Raw genomic sequence first — 26,106 nt, forward strand, 5'->3', positions numbered from 1 at the left:
CTCTGTGTGGATGTATTGTTCTGTTCCATTGATGTTCTGTGACTAAACCTTGAAGGGAAAAGATATCACGTATGGGGTCAAAGCCTGTTCCCCAATGGTATCTGCTGAAGCCTTTGCTGGAGGAATATATACCCCTCGGGTCCCAGCAAGTTTTCACCAAGGTGGTAGGACCCAGCGTTCTATTACACTACTTTGCATACCTTGTTTATTCGTGTAGTCTGCCATCCAGATAGTAAATATGCACTTGCTTTTTGCAATTCATCCATTGGGTTATTATGGAATCAAACTAATCAAGAGTTCTAGACTTTGACGGGTTCTTCTTATTTGCTTTCATGTTGCTTTTCACATGATTGCTTTATGAGAATTTTATAGACAACTATGCCTAGGGCCTTGAAGTTCTATCACACCACATGTAGCCACTTATATGTTTTCTTACTTGGCATATGTAACTCTTTAGGTATTTACAACACCACTGTTCACTATATGATTAAAGTGTGAAAATTAATTGTTAGAAAAAGTTTATATTAGTTCAAGTTTGCTCTGTGTGGATGTATTGTTCTGTTCCAGTGATGTTCTATGACTAAACCTGGAAGGGAAAAGATATCACGTATGGGGTCAAAGCCTGTTCCCCAATGGTATCTGCTGAAGCCTTTGCTGGAGGAATATATACCCCTCGGGTCCCAGCAAGTTTTCAGCAAGGTGGTAGGACCCAGCGTTCTATTACACTACTTTGCATACCTTGTTTATTCGTGTAGTCTGCCATCCAGATAGTAAATATGCACTTGCTTTTTGCAATTCAAACATTGGGTTATTATGGAATCAAACTAATCAAGAGTTCTAGACTTTGACGGGTTCTTCTTATTTGCTTTCATGTTGCTTTTCACATGATTGCTTTATGAGAATTTTATAGACAACTATGCCTAGGGCCTTGAAGTTCTATCACACCACATGTAGCCACTTATATGTTTTCTTACTTGGCATATGTAACTCTTTAGGTATTTACAACGATTAAAGTGTGAAAATTAATTGCAAGAAAAAGTTTATATTAGTTCCAAGTTTGCTCTGTGTGGATGTATTGTTCTGTTCCAGTGATGTTCTATGACTAAACCTTGAAGGGAAAAGATATCACCTATGGGGTCAAAGCCTGTTCCCCAATGGTATCTGCTGAAGCCTTTGCTGGAGGCATACAGTATACCCCTCGGGTCCCAGCAAGTTTTCACCAAGGTGGTAGGACCCAGCGATCCATTTTGCCCCTTTACATACCTTGTTTATTCGTGTAGCCTGCCCTCCAGATAATAAATATGCACTTGCTTTGCAATTCATCCATTTGGTTATTATGGAATCAAACTAATCAAGAGTTCTAGACTTTGACGGGTTCTTCTTATTTGCTTTCATGTTGCTTTTCACATGATTGCTGTATGAGATTTTTATAGACAACTATGCCTAGGGCCTTGAAGTTCTATCACACCACATGTAGCCACTTATATGTTTTCTTACTTGGCATATGTAACTCTTTAGGTATTTACAACACCACTGTTCACTATATGATTAAAGTGTGAAAATTAATTGTTAGAAAAAGTTTATATTAGTTCAAGTTTGCTCTGTGTGGATGTGTTGTTCTGTTCCAGTGATGTTCTATGACTAAACCTGGAAGGGAAAAGATATCACGTATGGGGTCAAAGCCTGTTCCCCAATGGTATCTGCTGAAGCCTTTGCTGGAGGAATATATACCCCTCGGGTCCCAGCAAGTTTTCACCAAGGTGGTAGGACCAAGCGTTCTATTACACTACTTTGCATACCTTGTTTATTTGTGTAGTCTGTCATCCAGATAGTAAATATGCACTTGCTTTTTGCAATTCATCCATTGGGTTATTATGGAATCAAACTAATCAAGAGTTCTAGACTTTGACGGGTTCTTCTTATTTGCTTTCATGTTGCTTTTCACATGATTGCTGTATGAGAATTGTATAGACAACTTTGCCTAGGGCCTTGAAGTTCTATCACACCACATGTAGCCACTTATATGTTTTCTTACTTGGCATATGTAACTCTTTAGGTATTTACAACACCACTGTTCAATATATGATTAAAGTGTGAAAATTAATCCTAAGATGAAGTTTATATTAGTTCATGTTTGCTCTGTGTGGATGTATTGTTCTGTTCCAGTGATTTTCTTTTACTAAATCTTGAAGGGAAAATATATCACCTATGGGGTCAAAGCCTGTTCCCCAATGGTATCTGCTGAAGCCTGTTCCCCAATGGTAACTGCTAAAGCCTGTTCCCCAATGGTATCTGCTGAAGCCTTTGCTGGAGGCATATATACCCCTCGGGTCCCAGCAAGTTTTCACCAAGGTGGTAGGACCCAGCGATCCATTTTGCCCCTTTGCATACCTTGTTTATTCGTGTAGCCTGCCCTCCGGATAATAAATATGCACTTGCTTTGCAATTCATCCATTGGGTTATCATGGAATCAAACTAATCAAGAGTTCTAGACTTTGACGGGTTCTTCTTATTTGCTTTCATGTTGCTTTTCACATGATTGCTGTATGAGATTTTTATAGACAACTATGCCTAGGGCCTTGAAGTTCTATCACACCACATGTAGCCACTTATATGTTTTCTTACTTGGCATATGTAACTCTTTAGGTATGTACAACGATTAAAGTTTGAAAATTAATCCTAAGAAGAAGTTTATATTAGTTCAAGTTTGCTCTGTGTGGATGTATTGTTCTGTTCCAGTGATGTTCTGTGACTAAACCTTGAAGGGAAAAGATATCACGTATGGGGTCAAAGCCTGTTCCCCAATGGTAACTGCTGAAGCCTTTGCTGGAGGAATATATACCCCTCGGGTCCCAGCAAGTTTTCACCAAGGTGGTAGGACCCAGCGTTCTATTACACTACTTTGCATACCTTGTTTATTCGTGTAGTCTGCCATCCAGATAGTAAATATGCACTTGCTTTTTGCAATTCATCCATTGGGTTATTATGGAATCAAACTAATCAAGAGTTCTAGACTTTGACGGGTTCTTCTTATTTGCTTTCATGTTGCTTTTCACATGATTGCTGTATGAGATTTTTATAGACAACTATGCCTAGGGCCTTGAAGTTCTATCACACCACATGTAGCCACTTATATGTTTTCTTACTTGGCATATGTAACTCTTTAGGTATGTACAACGATTAAAGTTTGAAAATTAATCCTAAGAAGAAGTTTATATTAGTTCAAGTTTGCTCTGTGTGGATGTATTGTTCTGTTCCAGTGATGTTCTGTGACTAAACCTTGAAGGGAAAAGATATCACGTATGGGGTCAAAGCCTGTTCCCCAATGGTAACTGCTGAAGCCTTTGCTGGAGGAATATATACCCCTCGGGTCCCAGCAAGTTTTCACCAAGGTGGTAGGACCCAGCGTTCTATTACACTACTTTGCATACCTTGTTTATTCGTGTAGTCTGCCATCCAGATAGTAAATATGCACTTGCTTTTTGCAATTCATCCATTGGGTTATTATGGAATCAAACTAATCAAGAGTTCTAGACTTTGACGGGTTCTTCTTATTTGCTTTCATGTTGCTTTTCACATGATTGCTGTATGAGATTTTTATAGACAACTATGCCTAGGGCCTTGAAGTTCTATCACACCACATGTAGCCACTTATATGTTTTCTTACTTGGCATATGTAACTCTTTAGGTATTTACAACACCACTGTTCACTATATGATTAAAGTGTGAAAATTAATTGTTAGAAAAAGTTTATATTAGTTCAAGTTTGCTCTGTGTGGATGTATTGTTCTGTTCCAGTGATGTTCTATGACTAAACCTGGAAGGGAAAAGATATCACGTATGGGGTCAAAGCCTGTTCCCCAATGGTATCTGCTGAAGCCTTTGCTGGAGGAATATATACCCCTCGGGTCCCAGCAAGTTTTCACCAAGGTGGTAGGACCAAGCGTTCTATTACACTACTTTGCATACCTTGTTTATTCGTGTAGTCTGTCATCCAGATAGTAAATATGCACTTGCTTTTTGCAATTCATCCATTGGGTTATTATGGAATCAAACTAATCAAGAGTTCTAGACTTTGACGGGATCTTCTTATTTGCTTTCATGTTGCTTTTCACATGATTGCTGTATGAGAATTGTATAGACAACTTTGCCTAGGGCCTTGAAGTTCTATCACACCACATGTAGCCACTTATATGTTTTCTTACTTGGCATATGTAACTCTTTAGGTATTTACAACACCACTGTTCAATATATGATTAAAGTGTGTAAATTAATCCTAAGATGAAGTTTATATTAGTTCAAGTTTGCTCTGTGTGGATGTATTGTTCTGTTCCAGTGATTTTCTTTTACTAAATCTTGAAGGGAAAATATATCACCTATGGGGTCAAAGCCTGTTCCCCAATGGTATCTGCTGAAGCCTGTTCCCCAATGGTATCTGCTAAAGCCTGTTCCCCAATGGTATCTGCTGAAGCCTTTGCTGGAGGCATATATACCCCTCGGGTCCCAGCAAGTTTTCACCAAGGTGGTAGGACCCAGCGATCCATTTTGCCCCTTTGCATACCTTGTTTATTCGTGTAGCCTGCCCTCCGGATAATAAATATGCACTTGCTTTGCAATTCATCCATTGTGTTATCATGGAATCAAACTAATCAAGAGTTCTAGACTTTGACGGGTTCTTCTTATTTGCTTTCATGTTGCTTTTCACATGATTGCTGTATGAGATTTTTATAGACAACTATGCCTAGGGCCTTGAAGTTCTATCACACCACATGTAGCCACTTATATGTTTTCTTACTTGGCATATGTAACTCTTTAGGTATGTACAACGATTAAAGTTTGAAAATTAATCCTAAGAAGAAGTTTATATTAGTTCAAGTTTGCTCTGTGTGGATGTATTGTTCTGTTCCAGTGATGTTCTGTGACTAAACCTTGAAGGGAAAAGATATCACCTATGGGGTCAAAGCCTGTTCCCCAATGGTATCTGCTGAAGCCTTTGCTGGAGGCATACAGTATACCCCTCGGGTCCCAGCAAGTTTTCACCAAGGTGGTAGGACCCAGCGATCCATTTTGCCCCTTTACATACCTTGTTTATTCGTGTAGCCTGCCCTCCAGATAATAAATATGCACTTGCTTTGCAATTCATCCATTTGGTTATTATGGAATCAAACTAATCAAGAGTTCTAGACTTTGACGGGTTCTTCTTATTTGCTTTCATGTTGCTTTTCACATGATTGATGTATGAGATTTTTATAGACAACTATGCCTAGGGCCTTGAAGTTCTATCACACCACATGTAGCCACTTATATGTTTTCTTACTTGGCATATGTAACTCTTTAGGTATTTACAACACCACTGTTCACTATATGATTAAAGTGTGAAAATTAATTGTTAGAAAAAGTTTATATTAGTTCAAGTTTGCTCTGTGTGGATGTGTTGTTCTGTTCCAGTGATGTTCTATGACTAAACCTGGAAGGGAAAAGATATCACGTATGGGGTCAAAGCCTGTTCCCCAATTGTATCTGCTGAAGCCTTTGCTGGAGGAATATATACCCCTCGGGTCCCAGCAAGTTTTCACCAAGGTGGTAGGACCAAGCGTTCTATTACACTACTTTGCATACCTTGTTTATTCGTGTAGTCTATCATCCAGATAGTAAATATGCACTTGCTTTTTGCAATTCATCCATTGGGTTATTATGGAATCAAACTAATCAAGAGTTCTAGACTTTGACGGGTTCTTCTTATTTGCTTTCATGTTGCTTTTCACATGATTGCTGTATGAGATTTTTATAGACAACTATGCCTAGGGCCTTGAAGTTCTATCACACCACATGTAGCCACTTATGTTTTCTTACTTGGCATATGTAACTCTTTAGGTATGTACAACGATTAAAGTTTGAAAATTAATCCTAAGAAGAAGTTTATATTAGTTCAAGTTTGCTCTGTGTGGATGTATTGTTCTGTTCCAGTGATGTTCTGTGACTAAACCTTGAAGGGAAAAGATATCACGTATGGGGTCAAAGCCTGTTCCCCAATGGTAACTGCTGAAGCCTTTGCTGGAGGAATATATACCCCTTGGGTCCCAGCAAGTTTTCACCAAGGTGGTAGGACCCAGCGTTCTATTACACTACTTTGCATACCTTGTTTATTCGTGTAGTCTGCCATCCAGATAATAAATATGCACTTGCTTTTTGCAATTCATCCATTGGGTTATTATGGAATCAAACTAATCAAGAGTTCTAGACTTTGACAGTTTCTTCTTATTTGCTTTCATGTTGCTTTTCACATGATTGCTGTATGAGAATTTTATAGACAACTATGCCTAGGGCCTTGAAGTTCTATCACACCACATGTAGCCACTTATATGTTTTCTTACTTGGCATATGTAACTCTTTAGGTATTTACAACGATTAAAGTGTGAAAATTAATTGCAAGAAAAAGTTTATATTAGTTCCAAGTTTGCTCTGTGTGGATGTATTGTTCTGTTCCAGTGATGTTCTATGACTAAACCTTGAAGGGAAAAGATATCACCTATGGGGTCAAAGCCTGTTCCCCAATGGTATCTGCTGAAGCCTGTTCCCCAATGGTATCTGCTGAAGCCTTTGCTGGAGGCATACAGTATACCCCTCGGGTCCCAGCAAGTTTTCACCAAGGTGGTAGGACCCAGCGATCCATTTTGCCCCTTTACATACCTTGTTTATTCGTGTAGCCTGCCCTCCAGATAATAAATATGCACTTGCTTTGCAATTCATCCATTTGGTTATTATGGAATCAAACTAATCAAGAGTTCTAGACTTTGACGGGTTCTTCTTATTTGCTTTCATGTTGCTTTTCACATGATTGCTGTATGAGATTTTTATAGACAACTATGCCTAGGGCCTTGAAGTTCTATCACACCACATGTAGCCACTTATATGTTTTCTTACTTGGCATATGTAACTCTTTAGGTATTTACAACACCACTGTTCACTATATGATTAAAGTGTGAAAATTAATTGTTAGAAAAAGTTTATATTAGTTCAAGTTTGCTCTGTGTGGATGTATTGTTCTGTTCCAGTGATGTTCTATGACTAAACCTGGAAGGGAAAAGATATCACGTATGGGGTCAAAGCCTGTTCCCCAATGGTATCTGCTGAAGCCTTTGCTGGAGGAATATATACCCCTCGGGTCCCAGCAAGTTTTCACCAAGGTGGTAGGACCAAGCGTTCTATTACACTACTTTGCATACCTTGTTTATTCGTGTAGTCTGTCATCCAGATAGTAAATATGCACTTGCTTTTTGCAATTCATCCATTGGGTTATTATGGAATCAAACTAATCAAGAGTTCTAGACTTTGACGGGTTCTTCTTATTTGCTTTCATGTTGCTTTTCACATGATTGCTGTATGAGAATTGTATAGACAACTTTGCCTAGGGCCTTGAAGTTCTATCACACCACATGTAGCCACTTATATGTTTTCTTACTTGGCATATGTAACTCTTTAGGTATTTACAACACCACTGTTCAATATATGATTAAAGTGTGAAAATTAATCCTAAGATGAAGTTTATATTAGTTCAAGTTTGCTCTGTGTGGATGTATTGTTCTGTTCCAGTGATTTTCTTTTACTAAATCTTGAAGGGAAAATATATCACCTATGGGGTCAAAGCCTGTTCCCCAATGGTATCTGCTGAAGCCTGTTCCCCAATGGTATCTGCTAAAGCCTGTTCCCCAATGGTATCTGCTGAAGCCTTTGCTGGAGGCATATATACCCCTCGGGTCCCAGCAAGTTTTCACCAAGGTGGTAGGACCCAGCGATCCATTTTGCCCCTTTACATACCTTGTTTATTCGTGTAGCCTGCCCTCCAGATAATAAATATGCACTTGCTTTGCAATTCATCCATTTGGTTATTATGGAATCAAACTAATCAAGAGTTCTAGACTTTGACGGGTTCTTCTTATTTGCTTTCATGTTGCTTTTCACATGATTGCTGTATGAGATTTTTATAGACAACTATGCCTAGGGCCTTGAAGTTCTATCACACCACATGTAGCCACTTATATGTTTTCTTACTTGGCATATGTAACTCTTTAGGTATTTACAACACCACTGTTCACTATATGATTAAAGTGTGAAAATTAATTGTTAGAAAAAGTTTATATTAGTTCAAGTTTGCTCTGTGTGGATGTGTTGTTCTGTTCCAGTGATGTTCTATGACTAAACCTGGAAGGGAAAAGATATCACGTATGGGGTCAAAGCCTGTTCCCCAATGGTATCTGCTGAAGCCTTTGCTGGAGGAATATATACCCCTCGGGTCCCAGCAAGTTTTCACCAAGGTGGTAGGACCCAGCGTTCTATTACACTACTTTGCATACCTTGTTTATTCGTGTAGCCTGCCCTCCGGATAATAAATATGCACTTGCTTTGCAATTCATCCATTGGGTTATCATGGAATCAAACTAATCAAGAGTTCTAGACTTTGACGGGTTCTTCTTATTTGCTTTCATGTTGCTTTTCACATGATTGCTGTATGAGATTTTTATAGACAACTATGCCTAGGGCCTTGAAGTTCTATCACACCACATGTAGCCACTTATGTTTTCTTACTTGGCATATGTAACTCTTTAGGTATGTACAACGATTAAAGTTTGAAAATTAATCCTAAGAAGAAGTTTATATTAGTTCAAGTTTGCTCTGTGTGGATGTATTGTTCTGTTCCAGTGATGTTCTGTGACTAAACCTTGAAGGGAAAAGATATCACCTATGGGGTCAAAGCCTGTTCCCCAATGGTATCTGCTGAAGCCTTTGCTGGAGGCATACAGTATACCCCTCGGGTCCCAGCAAGTTTTCACCAAGGTGGTAGGACCCAGCGATCCATTTTGCCCCTTTACATACCTTGTTTATTCGTGTAGCCTGCCCTCCAGATAATAAATATGCACTTGCTTTGCAATTCATCCATTTGGTTATTATGGAATCAAACTAATCAAGAGTTCTAGACTTTGACGGGTTCTTCTTATTTGCTTTCATGTTGCTTTTCACATGATTGCTGTATGAGAATTTTATAGACAACTTTGCCTAGGGCCTTGAAGTTCTATCACACCACATGTAGCCACTTATATGTTTTCTTACTTGGCATATGTAACTCTTTAGGTATTTACAAAACCACTGTTCAATATATGATTAAAGTGTGAAAATTAATCCTAAGATGAAGTTTATATTAGTTCAAGTTTGCTCTGTGTGGATGTATTGTTCTGTTCCAGTGATTTTCTTTTACTAAATCTTGAAGGGAAAATATATCACCTATGGGGTCAAAGCCTGTTCCCCAATGGTATCTGCTGAAGCCTGTTCCCCAATGGTATCTGCTAAAGCCTGTTCCCCAATGGTATCTGCTGAAGCCTTTGCTGGAGGCATATATACCCCTCGGGTCCCAGCAAGTTTTCACCAAGGTGGTAGGACCCAGCGATCCATTTTGCCCCTTTACATACCTTGTTTATTCGTGTAGCCTGCCCTCCAGATAATAAATATGCACTTGCTTTGCAATTCATCCATTTGGTTATTATGGAATCAAACTAATCAAGAGTTCTAGACTTTGACGGGTTCTTCTTATTTGCTTTCATGTTGCTTTTCACATGATTGCTGTATGAGATTTTTATAGACAACTATGCCTAGGGCCTTGAAGTTCTATCACACCACATGTAGCCACTTATATGTTTTCTTACTTGGCATATGTAACTCTTTAGGTATTTACAACACCACTGTTCACTATATGATTAAAGTGTGAAAATTAATTGTTAGAAAAAGTTTATATTAGTTCAAGTTTGCTCTGTGTGGATGTGTTGTTCTGTTCCAGTGATGTTCTATGACTAAACCTGGAAGGGAAAAGATATCACGTATGGGGTCAAAGCCTGTTCCCCAATGGTATCTGCTGAAGCCTTTGCTGGAGGAATATATACCCCTCGGGTCCCAGCAAGTTTTCACCAAGGTGGTAGGACCCAGCGTTCTATTACACTACTTTGCATACCTTGTTTATTCGTGTAGCCTGCCCTCCGGATAATAAATATGCACTTGCTTTGCAATTCATCCATTGGGTTATCATGGAATCAAACTAATCAAGAGTTCTAGACTTTGACGGGTTCTTCTTATTTGCTTTCATGTTGCTTTTCACATGATTGCTGTATGAGATTTTTATAGACAACTATGCCTAGGGCCTTGAAGTTCTATCACACCACATGTAGCCACTTATGTTTTCTTACTTGGCATATGTAACTCTTTAGGTATGTACAACGATTAAAGTTTGAAAATTAATCCTAAGAAGAAGTTTATATTAGTTCAAGTTTGCTCTGTGTGGATGTATTGTTCTGTTCCAGTGATGTTCTGTGACTAAACCTTGAAGGGAAAAGATATCACCTATGGGGTCAAAGCCTGTTCCCCAATGGTATCTGCTGAAGCCTTTGCTGGAGGCATACAGTATACCCCTCGGGTCCCAGCAAGTTTTCACCAAGGTGGTAGGACCCAGCGATCCATTTTGCCCCTTTACATACCTTGTTTATTCGTGTAGCCTGCCCTCCAGATAATAAATATGCACTTGCTTTGCAATTCATCCATTTGGTTATTATGGAATCAAACTAATCAAGAGTTCTAGACTTTGACGGGTTCTTCTTATTTGCTTTCATGTTGCTTTTCACATGATTGCTGTATGAGAATTTTATAGACAACTTTGCCTAGGGCCTTGAAGTTCTATCACACCACATGTAGCCACTTATATGTTTTCTTACTTGGCATATGTAACTCTTTAGGTATTTACAAAACCACTGTTCAATATATGATTAAAGTGTGAAAATTAATCCTAAGATGAAGTTTATATTAGTTCAAGTTTGCTCTGTGTGGATGTATTGTTCTGTTCCAGTGATTTTCTTTTACTAAATCTTGAAGGGAAAATATATCACCTATGGGGTCAAAGCCTGTTCCCCAATGGTATCTGCTGAAGCCTGTTCCCCAATGGTATCTGCTAAAGCCTGTTCCCCAATGGTATCTGCTGAAGCCTTTGCTGGAGGCATATATACCCCTCGGGTCCCAGCAAGTTTTCACCAAGGTGGTAGGACCCAGCGATCCATTTTGCCCCTTTACATACCTTGTTTATTCGTGTAGCCTGCCCTCCAGATAATAAATATGCACTTGCTTTGCAATTCATCCATTTGGTTATTATGGAATCAAACTAATCAAGAGTTCTAGACTTTGACGGGTTCTTCTTATTTGCTTTCATGTTGCTTTTCACATGATTGCTGTATGAGATTTTTATAGACAACTATGCCTAGGGCCTTGAAGTTCTATCACACCACATGTAGCCACTTATATGTTTTCTTACTTGGCATATGTAACTCTTTAGGTATTTACAACACCACTGTTCACTATATGATTAAAGTGTGAAAATTAATTGTTAGAAAAAGTTTATATTAGTTCAAGTTTGCTCTGTGTGGATGTGTTGTTCTGTTCCAGTGATGTTCTATGACTAAACCTGGAAGGGAAAAGATATCACGTATGGGGTCAAAGCCTGTTCCCCAATGGTATCTGCTGAAGCCTTTGCTGGAGGAATATATACCCCTCGGGTCCCAGCAAGTTTTCACCAAGGTGGTAGGACCAAGCGTTCTATTACACTACTTTGCATACCTTGTTTATTCGTGTAGTCTGTCATCCAGATAGTAAATATGCACTTGCTTTTTGCAATTCATCCATTGGGTTATTATGGAATCAAACTAATCAAGAGTTCTAGACTTTGACGGGTTCTTCTTATTTGCTTTCATGTTGCTTTTCACATGATTGCTGTATGAGATTTTTATAGACAACTATGCCTAGGGCCTTGAAGTTCTATCACACCACATGTAGCCACTTATATGTTTTCTTACTTGGCATATGTAACTCTTTAGGTATTTACAACACCACTGTTCACTATATGATTAAAGTGTGAAAATTAATTGTTAGAAAAAGTTTATATTAGTTCAAGTTTGCTCTGTGTGGATGTGTTGTTCTGTTCCAGTGATGTTCTATGACTAAACCTGGAAGGGAAAAGATATCACGTATGGGGTCAAAGCCTGTTCCCCAATGGTATCTGCTGAAGCCTTTGCTGGAGGAATATATACCCCTCGGGTCCCAGCAAGTTTTCAACAAGGTGGTAGGACCAAGCGTTCTATTACACTACTTTGCATACCTTGTTTATTCGTGTAGTCTGTCATCCAGATAGTAAATATGCACTTGCTTTTTGCAATTCATCCATTGGGTTATTATGGAATCAAACTAATCAAGAGTTCTAGACTTTGACGGGTTCTTCTTATTTGCTTTCATGTTGCTTTTCACATGATTGCTGTATGAGAATTGTATAGACAACTGTGCCTAGGGCCTTGAAGTTCTATCACACCACATGTAGCCACTTATATGTTTTCTTACTTGGCATATGTAACTCTTTAGGTATTTACAACACCACTGTTCAATATATGATTAAAGTGTGAAAATTAATCCTAAGATGAAGTTTATATTAGTTCAAGTTTGCTCTGTGTGGATGTATTGTTCTGTTCCAGTGATTTTCTTTTACTAAATCTTGAAGGGAAAATATATCACCTATGGGGTCAAAGCCTGTTCCCCAATGGAATCTGCTGAAGCCTGTTCCCCAATGGTATCTGCTAAAGCCTGTTCCCCAATGGTATCTGCTGAAGCCTGTTCCCCAATGGTATCTGCTAAAGCCTGTTCCCCAATGGTATCTGCTGAAGCCTGTTCCCCAATGGTATCTGCTAAAGCCTGTTCCCCAATGATATCTGCTGAAGCCTGTTCCCCAATGGTATCTGCTAAAGCCTGTTCCCCAATGGTATCTGCTGAAGCCTTTGCTGGAGGCATATATACCCCTCGGGTCCCAGCAAGTTTTCACCAAGGTGGTAGGACCCAGCGATCCATTTTGCCCCTTTGCATACCTTGTTTATTCGTGTAGCCTGCCCTCCGGATAATAAATATGCACTTGCTTTGCAATTCATCCATTGGGTTATCATGGAATCAAACTAATCAAGAGTTCTAGACTTTGACGGGTTCTTCTTATTTGCTTTCATGTTGCTTTTCACATGATTGCTGTATGAGATTTTTATAGACAACTATGCCTAGGGCCTTGAAGTTCTATCACACCACATGTAGCCACTTATATGTTTTCTTACTTGGCATATGTAACTCTTTAGGTATGTACAACGATTAAAGTTTGAAAATTAATCCTAAGAAGAAGTTTATATTAGTTCAAGTTTGCTCTGTGTGGATGTATTGTTCTGTTCCAGTGATGTTCTGTGACTAAACCTTGAAGGGAAAAGATATCACGTATGGGGTCAAAGCCTGTTCCCCAATGGTAACTGCTGAAGCCTTTGCTGGAGGAATATATACCCCTCGGGTCCCAGCAAGTTTTCACCAAGGTGGTAGGACACAGCGTTCTATTACACTACTTTGCATACCTTGTTTATTCGTGTAGTCTGCCATCCAGATAGTAAATATGCACTTGCTTTTTGCAATTCATCCATTGGGTTATTATGGAATCAAACTAATCAAGAGTTCTAGACTTTGACAGGTTCTTCTTATTTGCTTTCATGTTGCTTTTCACATGATTGCTGTATGAGAATTTTATAGACAACTATGCCTAGGGCCTTGAAGTTCTATCACACCACATGTAGCCACTTATATGTTTTCTTACTTGGCATATGTAACTCTTTAGGTATTTACAACGATTAAAGTGTGAAAATTAATTGCAAGAAAAAGTTTATATTAGTTCCAAGTTTGCTCTGTGTGGATGTATTGTTCTGTTCCAGTGATGTTCTATGACTAAACCTTGAAGGGAAAATATATCACCTATGGGGTCAAAGCCTGTTCCCCAATGGTATCTGCTGAAGCCTTTGCTGGAGGCATACAGTATACCCCTCGGGTCCCAGCAAGTTTTCACCAAGGTGGTAGGACCCAGCGATCCATTTTGCCCCTTTACATACCTTGTTTATTCGTGTAGCCTGCCCTCCAGATAATAAATATGCACTTGCTTTGCAATTCATCCATTTGGTTATTATGGAATCAAACTAATCAAGAGTTCTAGACTTTGACGGGTTCTTCTTATTTGCTTTCATGTTGCTTTTCACATGATTGCTGTATGAGATTTTTATAGACAACTATGCCTAGGGCCTTGAAGTTCTATCACACCACATGTAGCCACTTATATGTTTTCTTACTTGGCATATGTAACTCTTTAGGTATTTACAACACCACTGTTCACTATATGATTAAAGTGTGAAAATTAATTGTTAGAAAAAGTTTATATTAGTTCAAGTTTGCTCTGTTTTGATGTATTGTTCTGTTCCAGTGATGTTCTATGACTAAACCTGGAAGGGAAAAGATATCACGTATGGGGTCAAAGCCTGTTCCCCAATGGTATCTGCTGAAGCCTTTGCTGGAGGAATATATACCCCTCGGGTCCCAGCAAGTTTTCAACAAGGTGGTAGGACCAAGCGTTCTATTACACTACTTTGCATACCTTGTTTATTCGTGTAGTCTGTCATCCAGATAGTAAATATGCACTTGCTTTTTGCAATTCATCCATTGGGTTATTATGGAATCAAACTAATCAAGAGTTCTAGACTTTGACGGGTTCTTCTTATTTGCTTTCATGTTGCTTTTCACATGATTGCTGTATGAGAATTGTATAGACAACTTTGCCTAGGGCCTTGAAGTTCTATCACACCACATGTAGCCACTTATATGTTTTCTTACTTGGCATATGTAACTCTTTAGGTATTTACAACACCACTGTTCAATATATGATTAAAGTGTGAAAATTAATCCTAAGATGAAGTTTATATTAGTTCAAGTTTGCTCTGTGTGGATGTATTGTTCTGTTCCAGTGATTTTCTTTTACTAAATCTTGAAGGGAAAATATATCACCTATGGGGTCAAAGCCTGTTCCCCAATGGTATCTGCTGAAGCCTGTTCCCCAATGGTATCTGCTAAAGCCTGTTCCCCAATGGTATCTGCTGAAGCCTTTGCTGGAGGCATATATACCCCTCGGGTCCCAGCAAGTTTTCACCAAGGTGGTAGGACCCAGCGATCCATTTTGCCCCTTTGCATACCTTGTTTATTCGTGTAGCCTGCCCTCCGGATAATAAATATGCACTTGCTTTGCAATTCATCCATTGGGTTATCATGGAATCAAACTAATCAAGAGTTCTAGACTTTGACGGGTTCTTCTTATTTGCTTTCATGTTGCTTTTCACATGATTGCTGTATGAGATTTTTATAGACAACTATGCCTAGGGCCTTGAAGTTCTATCACACCACATGTAGCCACTTATATGTTTTCTTACTTGGCATATGTAACTCTTTAGGTATGTACAACGATTAAAGTTTGAAAATTAATCCTAAGAAGAAGTTTATATTAGTTCAAGTTTGCTCTGTGTGGATGTATTGTTCTGTTCCAGTGATGTTCTGTGACTAAACCTTGAAGGGAAAAGATATCACCTATGGGGTCAAAGCCTGTTCCCCAATGGTATCTGCTGAAGCCTTTGCTGGAGGCATACAGTATACCCCTCGGGTCCCAGCAAGTTTTCACCAAGGTGGTAGGACCCAGCGTTCTATTACACTACTTTGCATACCTTGTTTATTCGTGTAGCCTGCCCTCCAGATAATAAATATGCACTTGCTTTGCAATTCATCCATTTGGTTATTATGGAATCAAACTAATCAAGAGTTCTAGACTTTGACGGGTTCTTCTTATTTGCTTTCATGTTGCTTTTCACATGATTGCTGTATGAGATTTTTATAGACAACTATGCCTAGGGCCTTGAAGTTCTATCACACCACATGTAGCCACTTATATGTTTTCTTACTTGGCATATGTAACACTTTAGGTATTTACAACACCACTGTTCACTATATGATTAAAGTGTGAAAATTAATTGTTAGAAAAAGTTTATATTAGTTCAAGTTTGCTCTGTGTGGATGTATTGTTCTGTTCCAGTGATGTTCTATGACTAAACTTGGAAGGGAAAAGATATCACGTATGGGGTCAAAGCCTGTTCCCCAATGGTATCTGCTGAAGCCTTTGCTGGAGGAATATATACCCCTCGGGTCCCAGCAAGTTTTCACCAAGGTGGTAGGACCAAGCGTTCTATTACACTACTTTGCATACCTTGTTTATTCGTGTAGTCTGTCATCCAGATAGTAAATATGCACTTGCTTTTTGCAATTCATCCATTGGGTTATTATGGAATCAAACTAATCAAGAGTTCTAGACTTTGACAGGTTCTTCTTATTTGCTTTCATGTTGCTTTTCACATGATTGCTGTATGATAATTGTATAGACAACTTTGCCTAGGGCCTTGAAGTTCTATCACAGCACATGTAGCCACTTATATGTTTTCTTACTTGGCATATGTAACTCTTTAGGTATTTACAACACCACTGTTCAATATATGATTAAAGTGTGAAAATTAATCCTAAGATGAAGTTTATATTAGTTCAAGTTTGCTCTGTGTGGATGTATTGTTCTGTTCCAGTGATTTTCTTTTACTAAATCTTGAAGGGAAAATATATCACCTATGGGGTCAAAGCCTGTTCCCCAATGGTATCTGCTGAAGCCTGTTCCCCAATGGTATCTGCTAAAGCCTGTTCCCCAATGGTATCTGCTGAAGCCTTTGCTGGAGGCATATATACCCCTCGGGTCCCAGCAAGTTTTCACCAAGGTGGTAGGACCCAGCGATCCATTTTGCCCCTTTACATACCTTGTTTATTCGTGTAGCCTGCCCTCCAGATAATAAATATGCACTTGCTTTGCAATTCATCCATTTGGTTATTATGGAATCAAACTAATCAAGAGTTCTAGACTTTGACGGGTTCTTCTTATTTGCTTTCATGTTGCTTTTCACATGATTGCTGTATGAGATTTTTATAGACAACTATGCCTAGGGCCTTGAAGTTCTATCACACCACATGTAGCCACTTATATGTTTTCTTACTTGGCATATGTAACTCTTTAGGTATTTACAACACCACTGTTCACTATATGATTAAAGTGTGAAAATTAATTGTTAGAAAAAGTTTATATTAGTTCAAGTTTGCTCTGTGTGGATGTATTGTTCTGTTCCAGTGATGTTCTATGACTAAACCTGGAAGGGAAAAGATATCACGTATGGGGTCAAAGCCTGTTCCCCAATGGTATCTGCTGAAGCCTTTGCTGGAGGAATATATACCCCTCGGGTCCCAGCAAGTTTTCACCAATGTGGTAGGACCAAGCGTTCTATTACACTACTTTGCATACCCTGTTTATTCGTGTAGTCTGTCATCCAGATAGTAAATATGCACTTGCTTTTTGCAATTCATCCATTGGGTTATTATGGAATCAAACTAATCAAGAGTTCTAGACTTTGACAGGTTCTTCTTATTTGCTTTCATGTTGCTTTTCACATGATTGCTGTATGATAATTGTATAGACAACTTTGCCTAGGGCCTTGAAGTTCTATCAGAGCACATGTAGCCACTTATATGTTTTCTTACTTGGCATATGTAACTCTTTAGGTATTTACAACACCACTGTTCAATATATGATTAAAGTGTGAAAATTAATCCTAAGATGAAGTTTATATTAGTTCAAGTTTGCTCTGTGTGGATGTATTGTTCTGTTCCAGTGATTTTCTTTTACTAAATCTTGAAGGGAAAATATATCACCTATGGGGTCAAAGCCTGTTCCCCAATGGAATCTGCTGAAGCCTGTTCCCCAATGGTATCTGCTAAAGCCTGTTCCCCAATGGTATCTGCTGAAGCCTGTTCCCCAATGGTATCTGCTAAAGCCTGTTCCCCAATGGTATCTGCTGAAGCCTGTTCCCCAATGATATCTGCTGAAGCCTGTTCCCCAATGGTATCTGCTGAAGCCTGTTCCCCAATGGTATCTGCTGAAGCCTTTGCTGGAGGCATATATACCCCTCGGGTCCCAGCAAGTTTTCACCAAGGTGGTAGGACCCAGCGATCCATTTTGCCCCTTTGCATACCTTGTTTATTCGTGTAGCCTGCCCTCCGGATAATAAATATGCACTTGCTTTGCAATTCATCCATTGGGTTATCATGGAATCAAACTAATCAAGAGTTCTAGACTTTGACGGGTTCTTCTTATTTGCTTTCATGTTGCTTTTCACATGATTGCTGTATGAGATTTTTATAGACAACTATGCCTAGGGCCTTGAAGTTCTATCACACCACATGTAGCCACTTATATGTTTTCTTACTTGGCATATGTAACTCTTTAGGTATTTACAACACCACTGTTCACTATATGATTAAAGTGTGAAAATTAATTGTTAGAAAAAGTTTATATTAGTTCAAGTTTGCTCTGTGTGGATGTATTGTTCTGTTCCAGTGATGTTCTATGACTAAACCTGGAAGGGAAAAGATATCACGTATGGGGTCAAAGCCTGTTCCCCAATGGTATCTGCTGAAGCCTTTGCTGGAGGAATATATACCCCTCGGGTCCCAGCAAGTTTTCACCAAGGTGGTAGGACCAAGCGTTCTATTACACTAATTTGCATACCTTGTTTATTCGTGTAGTCTGTCATCCAGATAGTAAATATGCACTTGCTTTTTGCAATTCATCCATTGGGTTATTATGGAATCAAACTAATCAAGAGTTCTAGACTTTGACGGGTTCTTCTTATTTGCTTTCATGTTGCTTTTCACATGATTGCTGTATGAGAATTGTATAGACAACTTTGCCTAGGGCCTTGAAGTTCTATCACACCACATGTAGCCACTTATATGTTTTCTTACTTGGCATATGTAACTCTTTAGGTATTTACAACACCACTGTTCAATATATGATTAAAGTGTGAAAATTAATCCTAAGATGAAGTTTATATTAGTTCAAGTTTGCTCTGTGTGGATGTATTGTTCTGTTCCAGTGATTTTCTTTTACTAAATCTTGAAGGGAAAATATATCACCTATGGGGTCAAAGCCTGTTCCCCAATGGTATCTGCTGAAGCCTGTTCCCCAATGGTATCTGCTAAAGCCTGTTCCCCAATGGTATCTGCTGAAGCCTTTGCTGGAGGCATATATACCCCTCGGGTCCCAGCAAGTTTTCACCAAGGTGGTAGGACCCAGCGATCCATTTTGCCCCTTTGCATACCTTGTTTATTCGTGTAGCCTGCCCTCCGGATAATAAATATGCACTTGCTTTGCAATTCATCCATTGGGTTATCATGGAATCAAACTAATCAAGAGTTCTAGACTTTGACGGGTTCTTCTTATTTGCTTTCATGTTGCTTTTCACATGATTGCTGTATGAGATTTTTATAGACAACTATGCCTAGGGCCTTGAAGTTCTATCACACCACATGTAGCCACTTATGTTTTCTTACTTGGCATATGTAACTCTTTAGGTATGTACAACGATTAAAGTTTGAAAATTAATCCTAAGAAGAAGTTTATATTAGTTCAAGTTTGCTCTGTGTGGATGTATTGTTCTGTTCCAGTGATGTTCTGTGACTAAACCTTGAAGGGAAAAGATATCACGTATGGGGTCAAAGCCTGTTCCCCAATGGTATCTGCTGAAGCCTTTGCTGGAGGAATATATACCCCTCGGGTCCCAGCAAGTTTTCACCAAGGTGGTAGGACCCAGCGTTCTATTACACTACTTTGCATACCTTGTTTATTCGTGTAGTCTGCCATCCAGATAGTAAATATGCACTTGCTTTTTGCAATTCATCCATTGGGTTATTATGGAATCAAACTAATCAAGAGTTCTAGACTTTGACGGGTTCTTCTTATTTGCTTTCATGTTGCTTTTCACATGATTGCTGTATGAGAATTTTATAGACAACTATGCCTAGGGCCTTGAAGTTCTATCACACCACATGTAGCCACTTATATGTTTTCTTACTTGGCATATGTAACTCTTTAGGTATTTACAACGATTAAAGTGTGAAAATTAATTGCAAGAAAAAGTTTATATTAATTCCAAGTTTGCTCTGTTTGGATGTATTGTTCTGTTCCAGTGATGTTCTATGACTAAACCTTGAAGGGAAAAGATATCACCTATGGGGTCAAAGCCTGTTCCCCAATGGTATCTGCTGAAGCCTTTGATGGAGGCATACAGTATACCCCTCGGGTCCCAGCAAGTTTTCACCAAGGTGGTAGGACCCAGCAATCCATTTTGCCCCTTTACATACCTTGTTTATTCGTGTAGCCTGCCCTCCAGATAATAAATATGCACTTGCTTTGCAATTCATCCATTTGGTTATTATGGAATCAAACTAATCAAGAGTTCTAGACTTTGACGGGTTCTTCTTATTTGCTTTCATGTTGCTTTTCACATGATTGCTGTATGAGATTTTTATAGACAACTATGCCTAGGGCCTTGAAGTTCTATCACACCACATGTAGCCACTTATATGTTTTCTTACTTGGCATATGTAACTATTTAGGTATTTACAACACCACTGTTCAATATATGATTAAAGTGTGAAAATTAATCCTAAGATGAAGTTTATATTAGTTCAAGTTTGCTCTGTGTGGATGTATTGTTCTGTTCCAGTGATTTTCTTTTACTATATCTTGAAGGGAAAATATATCACCTATGGGGTCAAAGCCTGTTCCCCAATGGTATCTGCTGAAGCCTGTTCCCCAATGGTATCTGCTAAAGCCTGTTCCCCAATGGTATCTGCTGAAGCCTTTGCTGGAGGCATATATACCCCTCGGGTCCCAGCAAGTTTTCACCAAGGTGGTAGGACCCAGCGATCCATTGCACCACTTTGCATACCTTGTTTATTAGTGTAGCCTGCCATCCAGATAGTAAATATGCACTTGCTTTTTGCAATTCATCCATTGGGTTATTATGGAATCAAACTAATCAAGAGTTCTAGACTTTGACGGGTTCTTCTTATTTGCTTTCATGTTGCTTTTCACATGATTGCTGTATGAGAATTGTATAGACAACTTTGCCTAGGGCCTTGAAGTTCTATCACACCACATGTAGCCACTTATATGTTTTCTTACTTGGCATATGTAACTCTTTAGGTATTTACAACACCACTGTTCAATATATGATTAAAGTGTGAAAATTAATCCTAAGATGAAGTTTATATTAGTTCAAGTTTGCTCTGTGTGGATGTATTGTTCTGTTCCAGTGATTTTCTTTTACTAAATCTTGAAGGGAAAATATATCACCTATGGGGTCAAAGCCTGTTCCCCAATGGTATCTGCTAAAGCCTGTTCCCCAATGGTATCTGCTGAAGCCTTTGCTGGAGGCATATATACCCCTCGGGTCCCAGCAAGTTTTCACCAAGGTGGTAGGACCCAGCGATCCATTTTGCCCCTTTGCATACCTTGTTTATTCGTGTAGCCTGCCCTCCGGATAATAAATATGCACTTGCTTTGCAATTCATCCATTGGGTTATCATGGAATCAAACTAATCAAGAGTTCTAGACTTTGACAGGTTCTTCTTATTTGCTTTCATGTTGCTTTTCACATGATTGCTGTATGAGATTTTTATAGACAACTATGCCTAGGGCCTTGAAGTTCTATCACACCACATGTAGCCACTTATATGTTTTCTTACTTGGCATATGTAACTCTTTAGGTATTTACAACACCACTGTTCACTATATAAATAAAGTGTGAAAATTAATTGTAAGAAAAAGTTAATATTAGTTCAAGTTTGCTCTCTGTGGATGTATTGTTCTATTCCAGTGATGTTCTATGACTAAACCTTGAAGGGAAAATATATCACCTATGGGGTAAAAGCCTGTTCCCCAATGGTATCTGCTGAAACCTTTGCTGGAGGCATATATACCCCTCAGGTCCCAGCAAGTTTTCACCAAGGTGGTTGGACCCAGCAATCCATTTTGCCCCTTTGCATACCTTGTTTGTTCGTGTAGCCTGCCCTCTAGATAATAAATATGCACTTGCTTTGCAATTCATCCATTGGGTTATTATGGAATCAAACTAATCAAGAGTTCTAGACTTTGACGGGTTCTTCTTATTTGCTTTCATGTTGCTTTTCACATGATTGCTGTATGAGATTTTTATAGACAACTATGCCTAGGGCCTTGAAGTTCTATCACACCACATGTAGCCACTTATATGTTTTCTTACTTGGCATATGTAACTCTTTAGGTATTTACAACGATTAAAGTGTGAAAATTAATTGCAAGAAAAAGTTTATATTAGTTCAAGTTTGCTCTGTGTGGATGTATTGTTCTGTTCCAGTGATGTTCTATGACTAAACCTCGAAGGGAAAAGATATCACTTATGGGGTCAAAGCCTGTTCCCCAATGGTATCTGCTGAAGCCTTTGCTGGAGGCATATATACCCCTCGGGTCCCAGCAAGTTTTCACCAAGGTGGTAGGACCCAGCGGGCACCTTGACGTCAATTTAACATCAATATGACATCAACATTGATGTCAAAATGACGTCACGAAATAGGTCAAAAATGAAAGTCATATTGACGTCAAAGTGTCGATGTCAATTTGATGTCAAGATTTTGACCGCTGCTGATGTCATTTTGCCAAACAAAAAGGTGAAATGCATGGCCGTACACTTATTACCAGCTTCACTTAAAACTAACCAGATTTACTTTATTTAATTTCCAGTTTAATGAAATCATATTTTGTATTTTAAAGTCACCATAATGGTGGTTAGCGTTTGCTTTAGTTGTGTTCTTGACCATTGACTCATAAAAATAAACTTTTCTCTGGCTGCTATAATTGTGCATTTATAAAGCACATGTATTGTAGCTTAAACAGCCATGAGAAAATGAGATCAGGAGATGATGGCTGTTTATTTATGATGATGATGATATCATCATGTATTTGCCTGAATCTCTGGTCTTATTTAATGTTTTGATTATGTAGGATTTAATATTTTATTTAATATTGTTTAATTCATAATAGAAGTCATTTGATTCTTCAGCATGCCTACAGTTATATCAAACAATATACTTGTTTTTTTTTTTTTTTACTATTTAGTGAACAAAACCCTTTAGTCTATGGCAGTACTTAGACACACACAGACATCAAGAAACAGCATATGAATCTCAACAATGGTGACAATCAAACAACATATCCAGATAATCAGATCAACTCCAGCTGCATAATTTATTAAAGCCGCAATGTATGCTGGGAGATGTGGGTGAGTTTTGATTGGTGGTACCCAGCATGCACTGCAGCATGAAGCATTTCATTGATTGTCATCATTGTTGAGAGTCATACACTGATTCTTGATAGCTGAGTAATAATGTAGAGGAAAAACTTGAATGCACTAAATGTCTTTAAAAGCATTAATATTATTTGATAAAAATCATTGCTCTCATACTGTCAAATTAAATGGCTTATATTATAAACCTTTAAAAACACAAGTCCTACATAATCAAAGCATTAGACTGAATTAGATCAAGGATTCAGGCCAAACATTATGATAACATCATCATCGTCAATGAACAGCCAACATCACCTGTTCTCATGGCTTTTATAACTACAACAATTGTGCATTAAAACACACAATTATAGCAGTCAGAGACAATTTTATAGTACCAAGTCATGAGTCAAGAGCTCAACTAAAGCAAACGCTAACCACCATCATGGTGACTTTAAAATACAAAAATATTTATGATTATGATTTCATTACCCCCGAAAGTTAAATACAGTAAATCTGGTTAGTTTAAGTGAAGCTGGTAATAAGTGAACGGTCATGCATTGCACATTTTTGTTTGGCAAAATGACATCAGCAGCGGTCAAAATCTTGACATCAAATTGACATCAACACTCTGACGTCAATATGACTTTCATTTTTGACCTATTTCTTGACGTCATTTTGACATCAAGGTGCCCGCTGGGGACCCAGCGATCCATTTCGCCCCTTTGCATACCTTGTTTATTCGTGTAGCCTGCCCTCCAGATAATAAATATGCACTTGCTTTGCAATTCATCCATTGGGTTATTATGAATCAAATTAATCAAGAGTTCTAGACTTTGACGGGTTCTTCTTATTCGTTTTCATGTTGCTGTTCTCATAATTGCTGTATGAGATTTTTATAGACAACTATGCCTAGGGCCTTGAAGTTCTATTACACAACATGTAGCCACTTTTATGTTTTCTTACTTGGTATATGTAACTCTTTAGGTATTTACAACACCACTGTTCACTATATAATTAAAGTGTGAAAATTAATTGTAAGAAAAAGTTTATATTAGTTCAAGTTTGCTCTGTGTGGATGTATTGTTCTGTTCCAGTGATGTTCTATGACCTTGAAGGGAAAAGATATCACGTATGGGGTCAAAGCCTGTCCCCCAATGGTGTCTGCTGAAGCCTGTTCCCCAATGGTATCTGCTAAAGCCTTTGCTGGAGGCATATATACTCCTCGGGTCCCAGCAAGTTTTCACCAAGGTGGTAAGACCCAGCGATCCATTGCACCACTTTGCATACCTTGTTTATTAGTGTAGCCTGCCCTCCAGATAATAAATATGCACTTGCTTTTTGCAATTCATCCATTGGGTTATTATGGAATCAAACTAATCAAGAGTTCTAGACTTTGACAGGTTCTTCTTATTTGTTTTCATGTTGCTTTTCACATGATTGCTGTATGAGATTTTTATAGACAACTATGCCTAGGGCCTTGAAGTTCTATCACACCACATGTAGCCACTTTTATGTTTTCTTACTTGGCATATGTAACTCTTTAGGTATTTACAATGATTAAAGTGTGAAAATTAATTGCAAGAAAAAGTTTATATTAGTTCAAGTTTGCTCTGTGTGGATGTATTGTTCTGTTCCAGTGATGTTCTATGACTAAACCTTGAAGGGAAAAAATATCACCTATGGGGTCAAAGCCTGTTCCCCAATGGTATCTTCTGAAGCCTTTGCTGGAGGCATATATACCCCTCGGGTCCCAGCAAGTTTTCACCAAGGTGGTAGGACCCAGCGATCTATTTTGCCCCTTTGCATACCTTGTTTATTTGTGTAGCCTGCCATCCAGGTAGTAAATATGCACTTGCTTTTTGCAGTTCATCCATTGGGTTTTTATGGAATCAAACTAATCAAGAGTTCTAGACTTTGACGGGTTCTTCTTATTTTCTTTCATTTTGCTTTTCACATGATTGCTGTATGAGATTTTTATAGACAACTATGCCTAGGGACTTGAAGTTCTATCACACCACATGTAGCCACTTGTATGTTTTCTTACTTGGCATATGTAACTCTTTAGGTATTTACAACACCACTGTTCACTATATGATTAAAGTGTGAAAATTGATTGTAAGAAAAAGTTAATATTAGTTCAAGTTTGCTCTGTGTGGATGTATTGTTCTGTTCCAGTGATGTTCTATGACTAAACCTTGAAGGGAAAAGATATCACCTCTGGGGTCAAAGCCTGTTCCCCAATGGTATCTACTGAAGCCTTTGCTGGAGGCATATATACCCCTCGGGTCCCAGCAAGTTTTCACCAAGGTGGTAGGACCCAGCGATCCATTTCGCCCCTTTGCATACCTTGTTTATTCGTTTAGCCTGCCCTCCAGATAATCAAGTCAAGTCAAGTCATCTTCATTTATATAGCGCTTTTAACAATGTAGATTGTCTCAAAGCAGCTTCACAGAGATAAGCGTATAATTTAAGGTAACAGAGATTGTTTCGGCTTTACAGCAGAGTTAAGTTATTTCCATCTAAAGTTAGTTTTAATTGATTTGGTTCCGTCGCAATGATCATTTGTTATTAAATTAGGGTCCGCTAAGACGACACCATTCTCTCTACGCAGACTTTAAACGCGAACCTGTGAGAAACGCTGATGGCGGTCACATGCGCATTTAGAATGGGTTCTATAGTTATGTGCGTTAGAATATACGCTGGTTTGGAATTCCCTACAAGCCAAGCCTAAACAAAATACTTGTCTTTCCTTATAAATTTTGATAAGGAATTTTATTTTATTTGTTGCTTTGGGGTAGGACCGCGAGACGAATTTTCCCGACAACGCCTTATCTGTAGAGTGGTAGTGGGATCCTCCATAGGGAGAGACTAGTTGGCACTTCAGCACTGCGTTGTCATCGGTCCAGGTGAAGGTCCTTCGTCAGATCTGGATACGGCCTGGATCCGG

Source organism: Scardinius erythrophthalmus (genome assembly GCF_964197995.2).
Source record: "Scardinius erythrophthalmus genome assembly, chromosome: 1".
Classification (NCBI taxonomy): Eukaryota; Metazoa; Chordata; class Actinopteri; order Cypriniformes; family Leuciscidae; genus Scardinius; species Scardinius erythrophthalmus.